We start from the raw sequence: 7674 nt of genomic DNA on the forward strand, positions 1-7674 counted from the left end.
AGCTGATGGTATGAATTTAGGATGTATTCTTAAAATATTTTAAAATTATTTTTATGTACCTACTTATATATCAAAGGACAATACATACTCATGTAGGTATGTGTGTTTTAAATGTGCATGAGTGACAGTTTATTCCACTTATTTTTTGTATGTATCATTTTACAATTCGCTTTTCTCATTCAGCATTGATTTATCCATGAATATTTCTATTAGTGGGTGAGTCTTATTTGTTTGTATCTTTTATGGTATGTAAATAATTTGGAATTATTTGCACCATTTTGATTTGTATTTACTTTTGTTTTTCCATATTTTTTTGCTTTTTTCCTCTCTTCTTGTCTTCTATTGAATGGTCAGGTTTTCTTTCTGTTCCCTTCTTTTCTCTAGTAGTTTGAAAGTTACACATCCTAGTCCTTTAGTAGGTACCTTTAAATTTACTACAAGCGACCCTCTTCAGTCTCCCATGTTACTGTTGTCCAGAGTTTTAGTTCTACCTTGTTTTTAAATACAAAAGAATGGTTGTTATTGTTAACTAATGTATTTTTACCAGTTTTTTCTTCTTTTCTCTTCTCACTATTGCTCTTCAATCCCATCTCTCATTCTGGCTTCTTGTTCTTTCTTGCTAAAGTCTTTTTAGTAGTTCTTTTGGTGAGGGTGAGTTAATTCTCTTGGGCTTTCAATGTATAAAATGTATATTTATATTACTTTCATGATCTTTTATATATTCTTACATGATCATTTATCTGTATATTAAAATCTAGTGTGTCAGTTTTTCCCCTTGAATGCTTTGAAGGTGGAATTCATTCTCTTCTGTCATCTAATGTTGCTTCCAAGGAAAAGTTTGGTGTCAGTTTGCAACCAGTCTTAATGAGTGATTTTTTTTTGAGATAACCTACCTTTTCTGTTTGTTGATTTTAGATATTTTCTTAATATTCTATAGTTCCACTGCAGTGTACCCATGTTTGAAATTGCTTTTATATATTCTGCTTATAACACAGTGTGGATTTTATTTATTTCTTTTTTAATCTTAAGTTTTTCTTTGGTTCTAGAAAACTCATTCATTATCTCTTTAATTGCTTCTTTCCTAATTTCTCTGATCTGTTTTTCTGGAATTTCTGCTAGAAATAGACTGAACTGTCATCTTTCTTTACTCTAGGTCTCTTAGCATCTTGTTCGTATTCCTAATTTCTTTATTTCACTTTGCTATGTTTGGTGCTATTTTTTCAGCTTTCAGTTCACTAATTCTCTTTTCAGTAGTTTCTTTTTTTATGTAAATGAGCATATTTTTACTTTTTGGATTTCTTCTCAGTTCTTTTTCAAATCCAATGTTTTGTTTAATAATATCCTATTCTTAGATTAGAGATTTGTATTTTTTGCCTTTGTAACAAGGATACTATTTTAAAACATTTTCAGATGTTTTATTTTCCTCTCCTGAAAATCTTATCCACATTGCAGTGTGACTAGCAGGGCTTCTAGGGAAGGGAATGTGAAATGCCCACTATTTTTTTAAAAGATATTGATCAGCTTTTACCATCCAGGTAGGCTTTATTTGAATTCACAAGAAAATAAACTTGAAGCCCAGGTTTCTTTAAATTTAGAGAAGTTATTCTAACCAGCCTTAAGGTTTAAGCAAGAAGCCAGAATCAGGAAGAAGGTTATTATATAGGGAAGGAAAGTAAAAGCCCCAAACCCACTACTTCAAGGCCTTGGGTATAGACAGGACCAGCTATGTGGCTGTGTGACCTATATAATCATACAGGGCCCAATGCTTAGAAGGGCCCTGTATTGGTTTAATGCTGTGCTGTTTCCATCTTGAAATTTTTGAACAAGGGGCCCTATTCATTTTGCACTGGCCTCTGAAAATTATGTAGCTGATCCTGGTACTTGGGGAAGTACTGAGAGATAGGAAGAGAAAGTAAAAGAAAAGCTGACCTTTATTGACTATATGGCATTGTGGGTAGAAGAGGTAGGAGGACAGTGAATGAGACACATGGATTCTGCTGACTCCTTGGCCCAGAAAGGATGGTTTTATATAACTCGAGAGGAACACCAAACATGGGGTCCTTTTGTCCTGTTTAACACTTGGATTCTGGAAGAAGAATTCAGTCCCCTACCTCCAAAACTAAGGTAATAAAGTGATCTGAAGGAGGCTTTAAAATAAAACATTTAAAAACATTTTTCAAAGAGCTGTAGCACAGTAGGATTGTAAATTTAGTCAGGCTATGCTTAGGTGAACAGAGAAAATGTAACTTAAAGAAATTTTCTATTATCCAAATTTCATCAGTAGTTCCCATCCCCATAGAAGAAAGAAGGATAATCTGAATTTTAAATCAAATCCAATAAACATGGTTCAGTGCAATAATTGAAACAGTTCTTTAAGCTTAATTTTTGTTCTTGATTTAAACATGCCTGTTTGCTCAGATTTCCACTTAAGTCTCTCTTTGCTATCCCAGGTGGTGAGTGGGTGCCTGAGGATGTAGCAAACATGGTGGACCTTGAAGGATAGAAACCACTTCCTGAGAATGGTGAATTGGCAAGATAGGAACTGTGGTCCCTGATGACATTGTGAAGATGCCATATACCTCCTCTAAACTTCTTTTAGGTAAGAGAGAAATGTATTTTTATTTTTCTGTGTTTAAATGATGATGACTTTAAGTGTACTCTTATATGCAGACAAACTTAATTCTAACCAATACAGATCCTTAGGCTGATTCTAATTTTTTGCTACTATAACTGTAATTGCTTAACTGTCTAAGCATCTTAACTTGTCCAAACAGCATACTTGTCTAAACATCTCTGCACATTAGTTTGTGACATTTTAGAATATATTTCTACAAGTTGAATTCTCAATTAAAAGATTTATAAATGTTTTTTATTGTTTTGTGAAATATCTTGCCTAAAAGGGGAAAACATTCTTAATGGAGCTCCTCCTAGGTAGTGAAGAAATGGGGTGGGAATACACATTCTGAATGTGTGGGACACTGACTAAGTGTGGTGCTGGGAAGTGGCTGACATGCATGAGAAATGTACATGAGACCCAGATGGTCTCATGTCAAGCTAAAACTCCACTCTACCATTCCTTTTACTAGAATGGCTTGTGAGTCAAAGTCAAAATTATAGAAGATAACCCTATAAAATAGTTGTGTTTCAAGATTGTCATGCAGTTAAGATTAGGTAGGACTTTCAATTTAACTGTAAAGCAATAGGCAAAAAAAGAAAAGAAAAGAAAAGAAAAAAGCTATTATGCTGAGTCCATTTCCTTCCATAATTTTGGTTCACTCTGGAATATAGAGATTATTATTGCTAATGGATTATGTGAATCAGTAGTTCTCAAATTTAAGGACATTAAAAAATCCATCTAAAAGCCTGATGGAAATGTAGATTTCTGAACACCCCATATTCTAATTCAGTTCCTCAGGGGTGGTGCCCAAGAATATGCAATTTAACTGGCACATCACTTTGAGAACCATGTATCCAGATACTTAAAGCTTTTTTTATCTATTGACTGAAATCCCATCCATCAGTAAACTTACTGCTTTACTGCTTGTTAATTCTTCCAGAGAAGCTGACCAAAGAGGTGCAGCTGAGACTGGCAATTTTCATCCTTTTTATCAGTTGATTGACATTTTGTGGCTCTGGATTTAAAGTAATGACCACACTTATAAATAATGGATATGATGTTTTAGGAGTTATTTAATGTATTTTTTATTCCTCTTAAATCAAGACACCATATGGCCCCCTATCCTTTTAATCAGTGAGTGTCAGTGCTGCAGGGTAGTCACTGGCTAGAACCCCAAAGTCACTGCTCAGCTTTGACTATCAAGTGAAGCTTTTTAATGTACTATGTCCCCAGAGAGAGAGTGCTGTTGAAAGTGAGGCTGTATCAAGAGAGAAAAGGAATTTCTAAATTTCTAAAGCATTTATTTCTAATCTTATTGGATTCTTATTAGAGAAAGAGGTATGTAAAACTTCTACTTTCCCTATTTTGTTGAGATTTTCTTTGTGGCCATGTACATGATCAATTTTTAAATGTTTTTCCTTCAATGGATGTCAAATTCTTTAGCAATTAAAACAAGTGAGTTGATTGTAATACTCAGTTCCTCTATGCTCATATTTATTTTGTCTCTCAGATCCCACAGATTTAAAAGAAGTACATTAAAATCTTGTACTACTACTGTATTTATCTTTAAAAATTTTATTTTGCAGTCAGATTGTGCTGTGATGCTTAAAAAACAAAGTAACATAATCCCTTGCCTTACTCCTCCTCATCCCCAAATCCTCACTCCCCAGAGGCAACCACTTTCAACTCGGTTTTATCTTCTGGTAGTTACTACCATATTTCAAAATTACATGTAACCTTGACTTTTAAGTTTTAAATAGTGTCTACTGACTTTTTACTTTGGAAAACAAGTTTGGAGAGAAATGGAGATAAACACCTGTATTCAGCCTGCCACACTTAAAGTCTTTAAGGAGGGGGAACTTGAGGAACAAAGGCAAGTTGTGAGATATGTGAACCCCAGTTCTTCCTCTGGAGGTCAAAATCCCAGTTGGGGATGTAGTGAATATTAGAAATAATAAGGCATATTAAAAAATATTTATTGTGCTCCTATTTGAGTAAAATGACCTCATGAGCTTGCATTTTATTTAGAGAATCAAACCATAAATAAATATATAAAATACATGTCAATTGGTTAAAAAAGGAAAAGCTACAGAGAAAACAAAGCAAGGAGGTGGATACCATAAGGAGGTGGGGTTGGGGTTGAGTTTGTGATATTTAACTGGAGTCATTATAGAAGGCCCTGGACTGACAGTGTCTTCTGATTTGACAGTCCTGCAGCTGTTTGGGGATTTTGCCTTTATAAAATCCAAGCCAAAAGCCACTGAAGTTCAGGAGAATCATGTGTACTGTAAGAGTAGAGATGAAGTGAGGGCACAATGGGTTTTCCAAGGACTTTGTGCAGTGTTCAAATTTGTATGTTCCTGGTGAGCAGTCAGGGCAATGAGGAAGCTTCCCAGTGGAATCTAAGCCACTAGCATCTGAAAGAACAGGTCATCCAACAGCAATAAGGTATTTAAAAAAGCAGCTATATACTGGGTGCTCATGAAATGCTTGCTGTTATTAACAGAAACAATGAGAACAGCATTAGTCTAAGCCTTAGTTCTTAGCATTAGTCTAAGAAGTTAATGGCTACAAAAGGGAAATTTAATTTACATCAATGGTTTTCAAATCTGGCTATGAGATTTGAACATATTCTCTGAGGCTTATTAAAAATACATATCCTGGGATTGTAAAATATATTGGAATATATTCCAGATTATTATCTGAGGCTTATTAAAAACACATATCCAGGCATTCACCCTGGCATCTATGCAGTGGTGATGCCAGCCAGGTGATGTTGCACAGACCAGTGGTTCTCAGCGCCGGCTCTGTATTCAAATATTAAAGTAACTGGGGAGCTATGAAAATTACAGATGCCAAGGCCACACTCTGGGCCAAACTGAACCAGAATCTCTGGGTAGGCAGGCACTGGTCTTTAAATAAAAAGTTCCCTGTGGGATTCTAATGTGTCAGGAAAGGTTCTACCCTTTGGTTTATATGATCATCACCTAAGGGGCTTGTTGAAAATCCCAGGGCATGGGCCCCACTGATGCCATTCTGAACCAGGTTTCTTCAGGTGGAGGCCCAGGAATCTGTACTGTAGGAAACACCACAGGTTCTAATGCATAACCAATTTTGAGAACCACAGTTCTGGACCAATAATTCTCAAACTTGGCTGCACATTGGAATCACCTGGGATAATTTTTAAAGTACTGATAGTCTGGTCTCATGTCCAGATATTCTGATTGAATTGGGGTGTGGTGTAGTCTGATCATTAAGATTTTTTAAAGCTCTCTAGGTGACTCTAATATCTAACACAGCTGGTCCCTGGACCAATAGCATCAGCATTATCTTCTGGGAACTTAGAAATCCAAATTTATAGGCCTTACCATGGAACTGCTGAATCAGAAACTTTGGGGTGGAGTCCAGGAATCCATATTTTAGCTGTGCTCTGGGAGGTTTTAACAAGTGCATTAAGGTTTGAGGACCAAGGGACTAGACCGCTAATTAGCATGAATCATTTAGCACGGATTAATGGACCAGATTAGTTGGTTGACATTTTGATTCAAGAGGTGTGGCCCAATTTCAATTAGACAGTAGAAAAGGCTGGCAGGATGCAGCCCTGAATGAGGGGTGCCTAGGACAAGGCCTGTCCAGAGAAGCGAGCCTCTGGGTGTGTGTGGGACATGAAGAGCTCTGATATCTGGTTCTTCAAGTGAAAAGCCATGCTCTACAAAGAGAGCCCAACCCACCAAAGGTACCCCAACCGCTTTTAATAGCTGTTTAGGCTTTGGTGAGAACTAAACCCTCGACATTACTTTGGCTAAGATCCAGCCTCTTGGGCCCTGCACTAACAGATTCTGGTTTTCTGGGTATGGAGTGGGCACTAGGAAACAGAATTTTAAATTAAGCACCCACAGTGATGCTGATGTTAAGTGGTGTGTCAATCAAATTCTGGGAAACATTGGTTTTATGGACTGTTGTCTTTAGGCTTTGAGATACCAACCTGTGGGGCCTTCAGATTTTAGCCCTGGTTCACGTTCAGAAGGTCTGGGTTGCTCTGCTGGCGTGTGGGTAGCAAAGCCAGTCACTGCAAAATCACTGGCCAGCTCTTCCTCCCAGTGTCTGGTTCCAAAGCTTGTCTTTTGATGTAAGTGAAAAGCTTCTTTTGTTCAAGGCCTTGCCAGCCCCATCACTGCATTGCATTCTGGCTTTGAAATGTCACTGTGGTGGCCCTACCCTTGCTTAGGAAACTTTATATGTGAAAAACCCAGTTTGCTTCACCTGGCCCTAACCGCTCATGACTGAGGCAAATCAGCTGGCTGGAAGCAGCAGAGGCTCCTTCCCAGTAGAAATCCAAAACGCTGCACATATTTGGCCTCTAGGCGGCGCCAGCCTTTTGGAAAACAAGGCCGTTTATGTAACAGATTGGCAGTTTGAGTGGCTGTGTAAATGTCATTCTTTAAAAATAAAGACGAAACTCTCAGTTAACTCAAACAGGAGCAAATTAAAAAGTAGAGTGAAACATCTATTTCATGAATACAATTCATCCGCTGTCTCTGGTACTTCAAAATGATACCTTTTCTGCAAATGATAACTGGCACCCTCCCACTGGCTTTAGTTAGGCAGTGACAAAGCAACAGATGAATTCACTCCAGTGAAGGAGAAAAATCCAGTCAGTCAGGATGGGCGTTGTGTGACTCACATACCTGGAGACTGAATCCTTTCTATGCAAGCAAACATAAGCCAGGCTACTGAAACACGATTGAGTCATTGAGTTTATCCCCTAAAATGTATTGGGAAAGTTTTGTATTGAGAGTCTCAACTGTTTTTAGACCCAAAAGATGATTAATTTTCCTTATGAACTCACCAGGAGGGTCCTTAAAATACCAATTTTTAACTATTTTAAGGATATGTCTACCACACATAACGCCATCTCATTTGGAGGGCTTTGTGTCCCGTGTGCTAATGCAGAATCTCAACTTTGCTTCAAAATGGAATCTCCTGGGAGGCTTTAAAAAATCCCAAGGCTCAGGTACACCAAACCAATTAAGTAAGGATCTGGAGGTGGCCTCAGG

Source organism: Manis javanica, chromosome 2, assembly GCF_040802235.1.
Source record: "Manis javanica isolate MJ-LG chromosome 2, MJ_LKY, whole genome shotgun sequence".
In the NCBI taxonomy this organism is placed as follows: domain Eukaryota; kingdom Metazoa; phylum Chordata; class Mammalia; order Pholidota; family Manidae; genus Manis; species Manis javanica.